This window comes from Lemur catta, chromosome 6 (assembly GCF_020740605.2).
Source record: "Lemur catta isolate mLemCat1 chromosome 6, mLemCat1.pri, whole genome shotgun sequence".
Lineage (NCBI taxonomy): Eukaryota > Metazoa > Chordata > Mammalia > Primates > Lemuridae > Lemur > Lemur catta.
The window spans coordinates 6,372,142-6,387,697 of record NC_059133.1 but is presented as its reverse complement, the minus strand read 5'-3'; positions in this window follow the sequence as shown (position 1 = coordinate 6,387,697).

The window sequence follows — 15,556 nt, the reverse complement described above, 5'->3', positions numbered from 1 at the left end:
ATTTAAATGATTTATACCAAACATATATAATGTATATAAATTATAAAGCAGAATAACAAAATGGAAACTTTTGAATCCCAGTACCAACTTAAGTTGTAATACAGTTAAGGTTTATATAAAGTGTAGGATGTCCTTGGTAGCCACTGTTTTTAGTTTTCTAGATACATTCATTTAAGCCTAACAACACACCTGTGAGATAAGTATTGGTATACCCATTTTACAGATGAGAAAACCGAGACAGAGACTAAGTTACTTGACAGTGCTGGCTTGAAACCCAGGCAGATAGCTCCAGAGTCTGCTCTGCCTCTCACAGCATCTTTACAATGATACCTACCTGTGTAAATACTAACCTGATCTATGCTCCTGCCTTCGCCAGAAGTAACCACTATCATGAGTTTAGTATTTAACATTCCTTTTCATTTAAAAAAAACATGGTCTCCAAAACAATGGACAAACTGGGAGAAAATTTTTGCAAATTACATTAATATATTCCAGAAGGGACTTGTATCTAGAATATATAAAACTCTTACAACTCAATAACAGCAAAGACAAATAGCCTAATTTTAAAAATGGGCAAAGGTGGCAACACCAAATGCTGGTGAGGATGTGGAACAACAGCAACTCTCATTGCTGGTGGGAATACAAATGGTACAGCCACTTTGGAAGACAGTTTGGTGGTTTCTTACAAAACTAAACATACTCTTATCATAAGATCCAGCAGTTGCACGCCTTAGTGTTTACCTAGGTGAGCTGAAAATTATGTCCACCTAGAAACCTGCACATGGTTGTTTATAGCAGCTTTATTCATAATTGCCAAAACTGAAAAGCAACCAGGGTGTCCTTCACCAGGTGAATGGATAAACTGTGGAATATCCAGACAATGGAATATTATTCAGCACTAAAAGAATTGAGCTATCAAACCATGAAAAGACATTGAGGAACCTTAAATGCATATTACCAAGTTAAAGAAGCCAATCTGAAAAAGCTACGTGCTGCCTGATTCCAACTATATGACATTCTAGAAAAGACAAAACTATGGAAACAGTAAAAAAAATCAGTGGTTTCCAGGGGCTGAGGGGAGGGAGGGATGAACAGGTGGAGCACAGATGATTTTTAGGGCAATGAAACTGCTCTGGGTAATACTATGAATGGGCTGGTCTGAATGGCTCACGCCTGTAATCCCAGCTCTTTGGGAGGCTGAGGTGGGAGGATTGCTTGAGGCCAGGAATTCGAGACCAGCCTGGGCAATATCGCAAGAGCCCCGTCTCTACAAAAGTAAAAATAAAAAAAAATTAGCCGGGTATGGTGGCACATGCCTATAGTCCTAGTTACTCAGGTGGCTGAGGCAGCAGGATCACTTGAGCCCAGGAGTTCAAGGTTACAGTGAGCTGTGGTTGCACCACTACATCCCAGCCTGGGTGACAGAGAGAGACCCTGTCTCTAAAATAAGTTAATAAATAACTAAAAATGGATACATGTCATTACACATTTGTCAAAACCTAGAGGGTGTACAACACCAAGAGTGAATCCTAATTCTATTATCACCCTCATTCCCTAACTATGGGCTTTGGGTGACAATGATGTGTCGATATGGATTCACTGCTTGTAACAAATATACCATTGTGATGCTGGATGTTGATGGGTGGTGGGGGCGCGGGGCGGCTATAAGTGTGTGGCGGCTAAGGGTATATGGTAACTCTCTGTACTTTCTGCTCAATTTTGCCATGAACCTGAAACTGCTGTAAAACAAAGTATTTCTTTAAATGGGCAAAGGCTTTGAATAACCATTTGTCCAAAGAAGATATGCAAATGACCAATAAGCACATGAAAAGACACTCAACATCATTAGTCATTAGGCAAATGCAAATCAAAGCCATAATGAGATACCATTTCTCACCCACCAGAATGGCTAGAATAAAAAAGACAGACAATAGTCAGTGTTGGCAAAGATGTAGAGAAACTGGAACCCTCATACTCTGCTGGTGGGAATGTAAAATGTAGCCATGTGGGAAAACAGTCTGGCAGTTTCTTAAAACGTTAAACCTAGCTGGTCACCATAGCATGCACCTGTAGTTCCAGCTTCTTGAGAAGCTGAGGTGGGAGGATCCGCTGAGTCCAGGAGTTTGATACCAGACTGGGCAACATAGTGAGACCCCATATTTAAAAAAAGCTAAACACAGACTTACTATATGATCCAGCAATTCCAATCTTAGATATCTACCCAGAAGAAATAAAAACGTTTCCCCACACAAAGACTTGTATGCAGATGTTCATAGCAGCATTATTAACAATAGGCAAAAAGTGGAAACACCCAAATGGCAATCAACTGATGAGTGGATCAACAGTGTGGTATAGCCATATAATGGAATATTCTTCAGCAATGATGAACCTTGAAAATATGCTCTGTGAAAGAAGCTAGACACAAATAACACAGAACATATGATCCCATGTATATGAAGGGTTCAGAAAAGACAAATCTAGGAGACAGAAAGTGGATTAGGGGTTGTCAGAGCCTGAGAGTGGAAATGGGGAGTGAATGTAAAAGGCACAAGGTTTCTTTTTAGGTTGATGGAAATCCTCTAAAATTAGTTTGTAAGATAGTATGCAACTTTTAAACATACTAAAATTCATTGAATTGTACACTTAAAATGGGTGAAGGATAAATTTTATTGTATGTAAATTATATCACAATAAAGCCCTTGGGGGAAAAATGGCCTCTGATGATTTTGCAAATGTGTAAAGTCCAGCGGATTTTAATTAATGATGCCTTCTTGCTCTCATTACCTTAAAAAAGAAAAAAATCCTATTTTCCTTAATAAAAACTATGATTTTAGAAAATTGGGATAGAATAGAACAGAACAGAAAATAAATAACCTCCCTAGAAGTAGAAGCAATGTAGTACATAGTAAAAAGAATTGGGGCTTTATAGTCAGACTGTGGCCAGGCACAGTTGTTCTTGCCCATAATCCCAGCACTTTGGGAGGATGAGGCGGGAGGATCAATGGAGCCCAGGAGTTTGAGACCAGCCTGGGCAACATAGCGAGACACCCATCTCTACAAAAAAAATTGTTTAAATATCTGGGTGTTGTGGTGTGCACCTGTAGTCCTAGCTACTTGGGAGGATGGGACAGGAAGATTACTTGAGCCGAGGAGTTCAAGGTTACAGTGAGCTGTGATGGTGCCACTGCACTCCAACCTGGGCTACAGAGCAAGACCCTGTTTCATAAATAAATAAAGTCAGACTCTGTTACCAGTTACAAACTATATGTCAAGTTACCTTTGCTCCAAGAAGTTTGCTTTCCACATTTGTGAAATGAAGATAATGATGATTACCATACGGCACTGGGAAGATTGAATGAGATAATATATACAAGAGGAAATGTCTGATTTCTCTCTCTCTTTTTTTTTTTTTTTGAGACAGAGTCTCACTCTGTTGCCCGGGCTAGAGTGCTGTGGTGTCAGCCTAGCTCACAGCAACCTCAAACTCCTGGGCTCAAGCAATCTCCCGCCTCAGCCTCCTCAGTAGCTGGGACTACAGGCATACGCCACCATGCCCGGCTAATTTTTAATTTTTCTATGTATATTTTTAGCTGTCCATATAATTTCTTTCTATTTTTAGTAGAGATGGGGTCTCACTCTTGCTCAGGCTGGTCTCGAACTCATGAGCTCAAATGATCCACCCACCTTGGCCAAACGAAGTGCTAGGATTACAGGCATGAGCCACTGCGCCTGGCCGAAATGTCTGATTTCTAATCAAAAGTGTAGTTTATTATATCTCAAATAAGAAGCAGTACAATTAATCAAAGTATGCGCCTAAACTGTTGACACAGTTTTGCCATCTTAACGTTAGTTTGTTTATGCCAGCAACAAAGAAGCCTGCAGAGCGAGTGGCAATGAAATCTTGAAAGGCATTTTCCATAGCTTGTTGAGAATTGAATATTTTTCCTTATAAGAAGTGTTCCAAAGCCTGGAAGAAGTGCTAGTCAGTTGGTGTAAGGTCTGGTGAATACGGTGAATGACAGAGAGTTTCCAAGTCCAGCTTCTGTAGTTTGAACAGTGTTGTTTGTGTGGTCAAGCATTGTCTTGCAAGAGGATTGGCCTGTCTCTGTTGACCAGTCTCGGCCACTTAATCTTAAGCATTTTCATCATTTCATCCAACTGGTTGCAGTAGACATCCACTGTAATTGACTGACCAGGTTTAATGAAGCTGTAATGGGTAAAACCAGCACTGGACCACCAAACAGACACCATAGCTTTTTTTGATGAACATTTGGTTTTGGACTGTGTTTTGGCCCTTCATCTTTATCCAACCATTGCGCCGAATGCTTGTGATTGTCAAAAAGACTCCATTTTTCATCACACATAACAATATGGTGTAGAAATGGTTTGCCTTGGCCGGGCGCAATGGCTCACACCTGTAATCCTAGCACTCTGGGAGGCCGAGACGGGTGGATGGTTTGAGCTCAAGAGTTCAAGACCAGGCCGGGAGCGGTGGCTCACGCCTGTAATCCTAGCACTCTGGGAGGCCGAGGCAGGTGGATCGCTTGAGGTCAGGAGTTCGAGACCAGCCTGAGCAAGAGCGAGACCCCGTCTCTACTAAAAATAGAAAGAAATTATCTGGCCAACTAAAATATATATAGAAAAAAAATTAGCTGGTCATGGTGGCGCATGCCTGTAGTCCCAGCTACTCAGGAGGCTGAGGCAGAAGGGTTGCTTGAGCCCAGGAGTTTGAGGTTGCTGTGAGCTAGGCTGACGCCACGGCACTCACTCTAGCCCGGGCAACAAAGCAAGACTCTGTCTCAAAAAAAAAAAAAAAAGTTCGAGACCAGCCTGAGCAAGATGAGACCTCATCTAAACTAAAAATAGAAAGAAATTAGCTGGACAACTAAAAATATATAGAAAAAATTAGCCGGGCATGGTGGCGCATGCCTGTAGTCCCAGCTACTCAGGAGGCTGAGGCAGAAGGGTTGCTTGAGCCCAGGAGTTTGAGGTTGCTGTGAGCTAGGCTGACGCCACGGCACTCTAGCCCGGGCAACAGAGTGAGACTCTGTCTCAAAAAAAAAGAAAAAAGAAATGGTTTGCCTTTATTTCATGACAGCAAAGAAAGGAAAGCTTCGAGAGTATTTCTCTTCTGATGCTAATTTAATTCATGTGGAACCCACCTATCCATCCTCTCTACCTTGCCCATTTGTTTCAAATGGTCCAATACTGTTGGAATAGTAATGTCAAAACTTGCTGCCAATTCACGTGTAGGTTGAGGTGGATTCGCTTCCACTATATCATTATCCACCTTGGTCTCAGGTCACCCACATGGCCTATTTTCAAGATTAAAATAACCAGAATGGAACTTCTAAAACCATCCACATAATGTGCATCCATTAGTCACATCCTTCCCAAACACTTCATTGATACTTCAAGGTGTCTGTGCAGCATTGGTTCCATGACGGAACTCATATTCGAAAATAACACAAATGTTTGACTTATTCATGGTTTCACAAAAATTGCTCTCGAAAAAATCTGAAAGATAATCACAAGCCAAAATGTGTATTTGAAAGACTTAGGATGCATCTTCATAATAAAAATAAAACAAGAAGTGTCAAAATGAAATGTCAGATACCAACAGTCAAACTTAGAACTTAAGGAAATTGGACATTTCATACTTAATAACCTAAAGTGCCTAGAAGAGTGTCTGGTGCACACAGATGTTTGATAAGTGTTAGTTTTTCTTTCGTTTGCCTACTAATCAGATTATGAGAATCCCATTAACTTTCTTTAGTCTCAAGCCCTACACTTACACAGAGTAGAACCTAGTGACCAAGAGCAGCTGAAGGATGGCAGTCTTGTTCAGGAGGGATGGTTGGAGTACATCCTGCAGATATCTTGAAACTGTCCGCAACTAAAGCATCCTCTTTTTACTTACATTGTAATTATGAATGGATACAAATAGAGGTTTCTAAAGGTGCTTTTATGCACATTTTACCCAAGATTGAGAAATGTTGATTTTCTGTAGCAAAGAACATTACTCTTTTTGGTGATGGATGTTGATAGATAATGGGATAAGGGCTAACCACCTACCCAGCCCCCTCTTGCCAATGTCCTCGGTGCCCAGTGAATGTTAAATTGAAGCCCTCAGCATTTAAAGGATTTGTATATTAATAGTTGGTAGTGGAATAAGAAGTAGATCCCAGAATTTCTTATTCCAGTTCAGTGTTCTGCTCCTCCCTCCCTCCCTGCCCACTGCCACCCCACTTTTGGCCTCAATTTAAAGCTCCCCTGCCTAAGATGGCCAGCATCTATTTGTATCCTTCTTCCCTGAGACCACCTTAAAGTAAGAGATAAGAGTAGAGGGTCTTTTTTATTCCAGTGGCATATGGGGGTCATAGGGCTCCAAAATGCCGCCAAAAGCAAGAGGAGGTATCAGGAACCGAAAACACATTCATCAGGGCCCTGATACAAAGCCACACATTGCTTCATACTTGCCTTTTCCTTTCCTGTCCCTGTGGGGAAGAGTGACTTTTATAATTTTTCCTGTATTATACTACAAATTTTAAGTTCAATGTTTATTAAGATAATTTAGATTCACATGTACAAGAAATAACACAGAGAGGTCAGGTATACCCTTTACCCAGCTTTTCCTAATGGTAACATCTTATAAAACTAGAGTAGACTATCACAGCCAGGATATTGACATTAATGTCATCAAGATACAGAACACTTGCATCATCACAAGGATTCCTCATGTCACCTTTCCCTCTCCCCTTTCTTAGTCCCTAACAAGGGGACTCCATGTCTATTATTTTCTCCTTTCCAGAATGTTCTATAAATGGAATCAAACAGTATATAACCTTCTGGACAGGGCTTTTTTTCACTCAACATAATTTTCTTGAGACTCATCCAGGTTGTTACACGCATAGAGTTTATTCCTTTTCATTTCCGAGTGGTAGTCCATGGTATGGAGGTACCGCGATTTGTTTAACCATTCACCTCTAAGAGGACATATGGGTTGTTCTAGTTTTTGGCTTTTATGAATAAAACTGCTAAAAATTGTGTATGGCTTTTGTGTCTACACAAGTCTCCATTTCTCTAGTATAAATGCCCAGGAATGTAATCACTGGGTCTTATGGTTGTTGCACAGTTGTTTACCACACTGCCAAACAGTTTTCCAGAGCAACTGTATCATTTTGCATGTCCCCTCAGCAATGTATGAGTGATCCAGTCTCTCCACATCCTCTTCCCCATTGGGTGGAACAACTTTTTAATTTAGCCATTCTGATAAATGTATAGGGATATCTCATTGCAGTTTTTGTTTCCATTTCCCTAATGGCTAGTGATGTTGAACATCCTTTCACATGTTTACTTCCCATGTGTATATTCTTTAGAGAAATGTTTTTATGTCTTCTGTACACTTTCTAATTAGATTATTTGTTTACTATTGAGATTGAGAGTTCTTTATGTATTCTACATACTAGTCCTTGGTCAGAGATGTAGTTGTAAATTTTCTCCCGCTCTACAGCTTGTCTTTTCCTCTTCTCAATAGGGTCTTTCACAGAACAAAAGTGCTTCATTTTGATGAAATCCAATTTATTAATTCTTTTCCTTTTTTGGATTGTGCTTTTGGTGTCAAGTCTAAGAACTCTTTGCCTAGTTCTAGGTCCAGAAAATTTTCTGCTACTTTTTTATTCTAAAAGTTTTATGTTTCATATTTAAGTCCATGGTCCATTTTGTATTAATTTTTATATAAGATGTGAGATTTAGTTCCAGGTTCATTTTCTTGCCTGAGGATGTCTGATTACTCCAGAGCCATTTGTTGAAAAGTCAGCTTTCCTCCATTGAATTGCTTCAGCACCTTTATAAAAAATCAATTGGGCGTATTAGTTAGTGACTAAGTCTCTTAGTTTTCCTTCATCTGAGAATTTTCTTCCTAGCATTCCTGAAGGGTATTTTCATTGGATATGGAATTCTGGACTGATAGTTCAACACTTGAAAAATGTTGTGTCACTTCTTTATGGCCTCTATGGTCTCTGACAAGAAATCAGCTGTCATTTGAATTGTTGTTCTCATACAGGTAATATGTTGTTTTGCTCGGGGTACTTTCAAAATTTTGTTTTGTTTCCAGAAGTTTGACTATGATGTATCTTGGTGTGAACTTCTTTGGGTTTAACCTAGTTGGAATTCTCTCAGCTTCTTGAGTCTGTTGTTTTATGCCTTTTGCCAAATTTGGAAAGTTTTCTTTGAGAATTTGTTCAGCCCTGCTCTCTTTCTCCTCTCCTTCTGAGACTCTCATGGCACCATGTTGGATCTTTCTTTTTAATAGTCCCAAAGGTCCCTGAGGCTGTGTTCACTTTTTTCACAGTCCGTTTTCTCTCTGTTGTTCAGATTGGGTAATTTCTATTGTTCTATCTTCTGTTTCATTGCTTCTTTCCTTTGTCCTCTCCTTTGTACTTGAGCCACCCACTGAGCTTTTTATTTCAGTTATTGTATTTTTCAGTTCTAAAATTTCCATCTGGTTCCCCTTTGTATCATCTATTTCTTTGAGGAGACTTTATTTTTTTTTTTTACTTTCAAGCATGTTCATAATTTCTTATTGAAAGATTTTTATGATGGCTGCTTTAAAAGTTTTGTCACGGCCAGGCGAGGTGGCTCACACCTGTAATCCTAGCACTCCGGGAGGTCGAGGCAGGTGAATTGTTTGAGCTCAGGAGTTCGAGAGCAGCCTGAGCAAGAGCGACACCCCATCTCTACTAAAAATAGAAAGAAATTAGCTGGACAACTAAAAACATATATAGAAAAAACTAGCCGGGCATGGTAGCGCATGCCTGTAGTCTCAGCTACTCAGGAGGCTGAGACAGGAGGATCGCTTGAGCCCAGGAGTTTGAGGTTGCTGTGAGCTAGGCTGACGCCACGGCACTCTAGCCCGGGCAACACAGTGAGACTCTGTCTCAAAATAAAAAAAAAATAAAAAATAAATAAGTAAAAGTTTTGTCAGATAATTCTGCTGTCTCTATCATCCCACTGTTGGCATCTAGTCATTGACTTTTTTCATTCAGTTTGAAATGTTCCTTTTTCTTTGTATGATGAGAGGTTTTTTGATTGAAACCTGGGCATTCGGGGTATTATGTTATGAGATTGCAGATCTTATTTAGTTGGCTTCCTTTGACACCACTCCAGCAGGGGAAGGGAAGGAGCTTCCTTGTTACTGCAAGTGGGGGTGGAAGTCCAGGCTCCCCACTCAGCCTCAGTAGACACTCTAGGGGTGGAGACCCCTCGTACTCTGCTTAGTGAGAGTGGGGGTTCTGGCTGTGCACTAGGCTTCCACTGATACTGCTCTTGGGGAGCAAAGGGCAGAAGTCCCTCACTACTGACACTGGAAGTGGGGTTGCCTTTTTACCTATTGTCAAAGGTGAAAGTTCTGACTCTCTGCTAGGTCTCTTCTGATAGTCCCTCAGTAGGGACGGGGTGGTGACTAGCTGTGGCCCTTATCAGCATGGGGCCCTGTGTGTCTGCCCAGTTTGCATGCCTATGAAGCTGGCCCTGAAAATAACCTTATCGCTTCAGGTTGCTGCCATCAGCATACTGATAGTCACCAGGAGCAGAGTAGTGGGTGGGAATCTGGGTCTCCGGCCCTCTCACTCAATGGCGTGCATTTCCCAGACATTTCCAATCCTTGTGTATTTTCTTCTTCACCCTCAGGGATGCCTATGATTCTCACATTAGGCTTCTTCACATAATCCCACATTTCTTGTAGGCTTTGCTCTTTTCTCTTATTTCTCTGCTCTATCTCTGTGCCTGACTTATTTAATTGAAAGGTGTTATCTTCAGTCCCCGAGATTCTTTCTTCTGTTTGATCGACCCTGTTCTTGAAGCTTTCCACTATGTTTTGTAATTCCTTGAATAAATTCTTCATTTTCAGAAGTTCTGTTTGATTTTTCTTTAATATTTGAATTTATTTAGTGAGTTTTTCTTCCAAGTCCTGGATTTTTTTTGTGTGTGTGGTTTCTTTGTGTTGGTTATCCATTTCTTCTTGCATAGAATTCAGTTTTCTTACAATCCATGTTCCAAATTCTTCTGTCATTTTAGTGTTCTGAACTTGGTTGTTAGAGAGCTGGTGTTCCCCTTTGGGGAATTTTCTGTTTGATTCTTCATTCTTCCAGAGTTTTTTTTGCTGATTCCTTCCCATCTAGACCAGCTATTGCTTCTTACCTTTAGATTTTTGTTTGAATGATGACACACCCTGTTTAGTCTCTGAGCCAGTAGGTGGTATTTGTGGGGGAGATTCGACCACACCCTGTATGATGAGTCAGTAGGTGCACTAAAAGTGTGTTCAGAATGACCTCCCTGTCAGTAGGTGGCACTTGCTGGGAGGGGCAGGCTGCAGTGTTGTTTTTGGGTCCTGTAACCAGCTTTTGTTCCTCTGGAGAGGCGCTCTAGTGCCTCAGGTGGTGCGTGGGGCCCTGGGACTTCCAGGTGTGTCCTTATTCTCCACCTCAGTGGCAGCAGGTGTGGGAGTGTGTTTGGGTGGGGCTGGGTAGGGTGAGCCTGCCCTCAAGCACCACAAATGCTGTTAGCAGGGGTCAAAGTCTGTTCTCTGCTTCTGGGCAAAGCTGCCAGGGAGGGGCCGAAATGGCCCCACTCAGCTGAAAAGTCTGCGTCTGGGTGTGGGGCTGTCTGAGACCTGCAGTCTGGAGGAGGCCTTGCTCCCTTCCACCCTCCCCTATTCCATCGTTTCTCCCAGGCCTCTGCCAGGAGGCAGGACCTCAAGCCAGCGGATCTCCCTTGGCTGTGATGTGGGCCGGGGAGTTCCCTGCCCAGGATCGCAGCCTGAGCTGGGCGCAAGGGCTTCCCTTGGGAGGAGGGTTGCCCCTCAAGCACGCTGATCTGCCCCTGAAGGCACACACCCTCAGTAGGGTCGTTCACAAATATCCCTTCTGTGTCTCCGGGCAATGCAATCGAGACCTGGGTGTTTGGGATCAGGTCTGCAGGCCTGTGCCCTGGGCTCTGGAGATCAATCCCTGACCCTGCCAGGGAGAGGAGTGCTGGTCTTAAGTCACTCACAGAGTGCCCAAGCTGGATTGATGTCTCTCCACCTTTGGATTTGCCCGGCTCTCCCAGAGTCACCAGGCAAGCTGCACCTGGGAGGGCTGGCGGGTAGGGAGCTCACAGTCTGAGTACCCCTCAGTCTGCTGTAGGGCCCCAAAAGGAAAGGTCCCATTGCCCTCAGATGTCTCCAGGTGGTAGCTAAATTGTCTCTCTCGACAGCCGCGGGTAGGGCAGGGGAAGGGGAGAATGAAGCAATATGGCACCTGCCGATGGGCTCGGGTCTGCGGGCCGGCAGGTGCCCGAGGCAGCTGGGAGCCTGGTGCCCTGTCTGCAAGAGGCTCACCGCTCACTGGTGGCGGCCGTCTCCGGGCTGGTGTCGGCAGGTCCCTCCACCTGCTCAGGAGCCCCCCAGCAGTCGCAGATGCAAGGGAGGGGAAGTTTAACTGCTCCACCTACCCTGGTCGCTGGTCTCCACGCCTCTGGCCTCTCGGGGCCTTTCTCCTTCCAGTTCTCCTCCGCAGCGTCTTCCTGTGGCGTCTCCTGTAGTTTCAGGCACCTTCCTTCTGACCCTCATCTGATCTATGTTTGTCTGCCTGTTTATTTTTTTTCACTTTCTTCTAAAATCTGTCTTTCTTGCAGAGACGCTCTGGCTGGCAGTTTTTCTCATCCGCCATCTTGCCCCAGGCCCCAACATTACTTCGTTATAATGTTGATGACAAAAACAATTGATTACTGGTGGGGCCACTGTTTGTGTGGTTTGCGTGTCCTCCCCACGTCTGCATGGGTTTTCTCCGGGTCCTCCAGTTTCCTCTCACATCCCAAAGACGTGCATGTTAGGTTAATCAGCGTGTCTACATTGTCCCAGTGTGAGTGTGTTTGTGTGTGTCCAGGGTGGGGTCCTGCCTTGCACCCTGAGCTGCCAGGAGAAGCTCTGGCCACCTGTGACCCTGAACTGGAATAAGCGGGGTGGAAAATGAATGAATTAATTGATAAATACAAATTATTGCCAAATAAAAACCCGTGAAGTTAGATGATCTTCGTACGGATGCATGACAGTAAAGGACGCGGTCTGAAAGCACTCAGTGAGTCACCATGTCGGTGATTGTTTTTGAACTGCATGGTGGCAGGAGGTGTTGCTGACAATTTTCACCACTACAACCACAGTCATTCACCGATTCACCAAAAATCGGGTAAATCATGATCTTGTTTTTATTAATCTTTCTTAAATGTATGTAAAACTCATATGTATTTCAATGTTAAGTATTAGAAGTGTTTTGGTCTTTATTTAGGAGTTTGGTGATGTTTTTATGACCACAAATATGCCACAGGCACTTCCCTCTCATTTATATCAGTTAGCCTATGGTAAAATTAGTTTCACTTAAAGTCACAGTTTCCAAGAACCTATGTATGACATTAAGTGAGGACTTACTGTGCATAGTTTGAAGTTTTATAGGACTTAAAATACCAGCTGCCTTTTGCCCTGCCCCACCTCACCCCCGATTCCCACAACCCGGGTGGCAATCTTTGCAGCTTCCTACCTTTGCAGCTGTAGCCTTTGATTTTTGCCTCCACGTATAGAACAGGATAAATTTTCTGTGCTGCTTTGCCTTGATTTTTCAGATTTAAATGTTATCTACTTAACTCCTACAATGGAAGATGAGGATTTAGTGCTTGTAACCACTGCACACTTACTGCCACCTCCAGCACACATTTCACCTCTGTCTAGTCTTCCAATATAATTATGTCATAATTGTTGGCATTTGCAAATTTTAAAATCTGAATAAGGACACCTTTTTGAAGATCCTTGTTGTCTAATAGCTTTGAAGTTTGGTATTGAGAAGTCTGATGAAAGTTGAATTACTAAAACTGAGATTTTTTTCTTTGTATCTCTGGACGTTTTTAGGTTCTTCTCTTTATCCTCAATGTTCTGAAACTTATCGATGACAAATTCTGGGTGGGTCCTCCTTCATCCATTGTCCTGGATACTTGCTGTTTCCTTCTTGCCTGGAAACTCGTGTCCTTCATCTCTGGGAACTAGTCTTGACAAAAAAGGAACTTATTTATTTGACATTTCTCACTGCCACCCCAGTCTGTCATCTCTGTTGCCTCTTTCCGAAACATCTAAACTATAGCTGTTGGAGCTCCTGACCGCTTCTCACTCTGTTCTTTCTGGGAAATATTCTTTGCAGCTTTATCTTCTATATTTTGATTGGGTTTTTCATTCCCATTATTATGTCATAATTTTATTTATCAAGAATTAGTGATAGTGGTTGTTTGAACGTTTCTATTTTAGAGCCTCCTATTCTTTCATGAATGCAAAGTTTGACCTTTCTAAAGACATCAATTAGAGTTTTTAAAAAGTTTTTTAGGCTGGACACAGTGGCTCACGCTTGTAACCCCAGCACTTTGGGAGGCCAAGCTGGGAGGATTGCTTGAGGCCAGGACTTCAAGACCAGCCTGGGCAACATAGAGAGACCCCATCTCTAAAACAATTTTAAAATTTAGCTGGGCGTTATGGCACATGCCTGTAGTCCCAGCTACTTGGGAGGCTGAGGCAAGAGGATTGCTTGGGCCCAGGAGTTTGAGGTTGTAGTGAGCTATGATTATGTCACTGCACTACGGACTGAGACTTCCAAAAAAAAAAAAAAGAAAACAGCTTTTAATGGTTGTTTTCCTTAAATACCTGGTATTCTTAAGGCCGGTTGCTTATGTAGAAATTGACAGACCTCACCTCAGCCTTCCCACTCTCCTTGTCATGCAGCCCATAGGCGAGACCTTACGGCCAGTGTGGGGCTGATGGATAAATGCTACCCCATGACCACTCAGGTGGGTAAGGGGCTGGGGAAGTCTCTTGCCCTGGAGTGGGCTTGCTGTCCTGAGCACTCTTGGCAGACACAGTGAGGGGGACTTCACCTGGGGAGGATGGGTTTTAGGCTAGGGAAGGACTCCTGGTCACTCAAAGCCAGCTGTCAACTCTCCTATTTCCCTCTGCAGAGACCCAAAGTGAAGAGTGGGAAAAAGCCAGCCTCAGAGGTAAGTGAGGAGGCCTCCCCCGTAGGGGCTGGGGCTCTCCTGGGAAAGGACATTCTAGGAGAAACAAAGGACTGGAACCCCACGTGTGAGAACAGGAGGAGGGATAAGGTGTTCTGGGGGTCTTTCTGCTCATAGTCTGCCCTCTTGTTCCTCCTGTAGGCCATGATCCCCAGGGCACCTGGAGGACTGAACGATGCTGCCCACAGGGAGGAAGCTGACATCCTGTCTCAGGAGGAAGAGCAGGTAAGGTCGCCAGGGGAGAAAGCAGCTGGCCCTATTCCTACTGAGAAAGAGGTGGCAGGGACCCCAGGTAAGGGCGCTCCCGAGCTTCAACTGGAAAGTCCCTTGTAAGGGTCCTATGGAGAAGCCAGGGACCACTGGATGGTGGGCAGGCAGTGGCGGGTGGGGGGCGGCCCTAAGCCCAGCGGAGCAGGGGGCAACGTGTGCAGGTGAGAGGCAGCATAGTCTGAGCAGGGAGCGGGTCTGATCCTGACCTCGCCCACCTCATTGTGGAGTAGGGCCTCCATTTCCCTTTCTGATAAACACAGAACCTACCTCATCCCATGCCTGAGCCCCTCTTCTTACTTTCAAGAAAATAAACAGTTCCAAAAGGAAATTGCTGCATATTCGTCTGGTAAGACTGCTGGCCAGCCCTGGTGCACCAGGACTCCTTCCCCTCCTCCCTAAGCGCAGTGACTGGGGGTCACAATGACCACACTCTTCAGACCTCCCTGACCTGGGGAGGTGGGAAAAAAAGCTCAGGTAGCCAGAAGCCTTGACCGTCCTGTGAGCCTCCCAGGGTTGAAAGGAACCCTGGGTCACTCCCTGGGCTGCCAGCACACCCACCCTGTCATCACAGCTCACATGACCCCCAGGCGGCCAAGGAGGGTAGCTCATCCCTGGCCTGGGACAAGGTTCCTCCCAGCAGGGGACCCGCAGGGAATGCCTGTTTGGGCTTCCTAGAGGTCCCTGAGGTAGAGAGCAAGGAGCAAAGGCACAGGGACTAGGTCCCCGCACTCCTGAGGAAGCTCTGGCTGAGCTGGGTCCCAGCCCGCGACAACCCCGAGACTCAGAGCCACGAATGAAAAGTGTCCAATAAATCCTGCTGCTTCTGCAGGGCCCGAGCCTCCTGCTAGGGACCCCAGTCTCCTCAGACAAACGCAGCCTGGCCGCATCCGCACTGCCTCTCCCACAGCTGCAGGAAGACCAAGACCACCTCCTGCCCGGCCAGCTTTCCCACTCAGAGCCAGGGGACAGGCTAAGGTCCCGGTAGTGCTGAGAGCTGGGCAGCTCCCTGTCACGGGGCATTTGGGAAAACGCTGGTGGGAACCCGTCAGGCATGCTGTAGGTCCCCTGGCAAAAGCCCTGGGGTGGCTTCTGCTCTGAGTGTCCGTGGTTCTGTCCCAGCCTGTACCCTAAGTGCACCAGACGGTCTGCCCAGAACTCAGCTAAACAGATGGTCATTAGAAACCACAGGGCGCTGCCC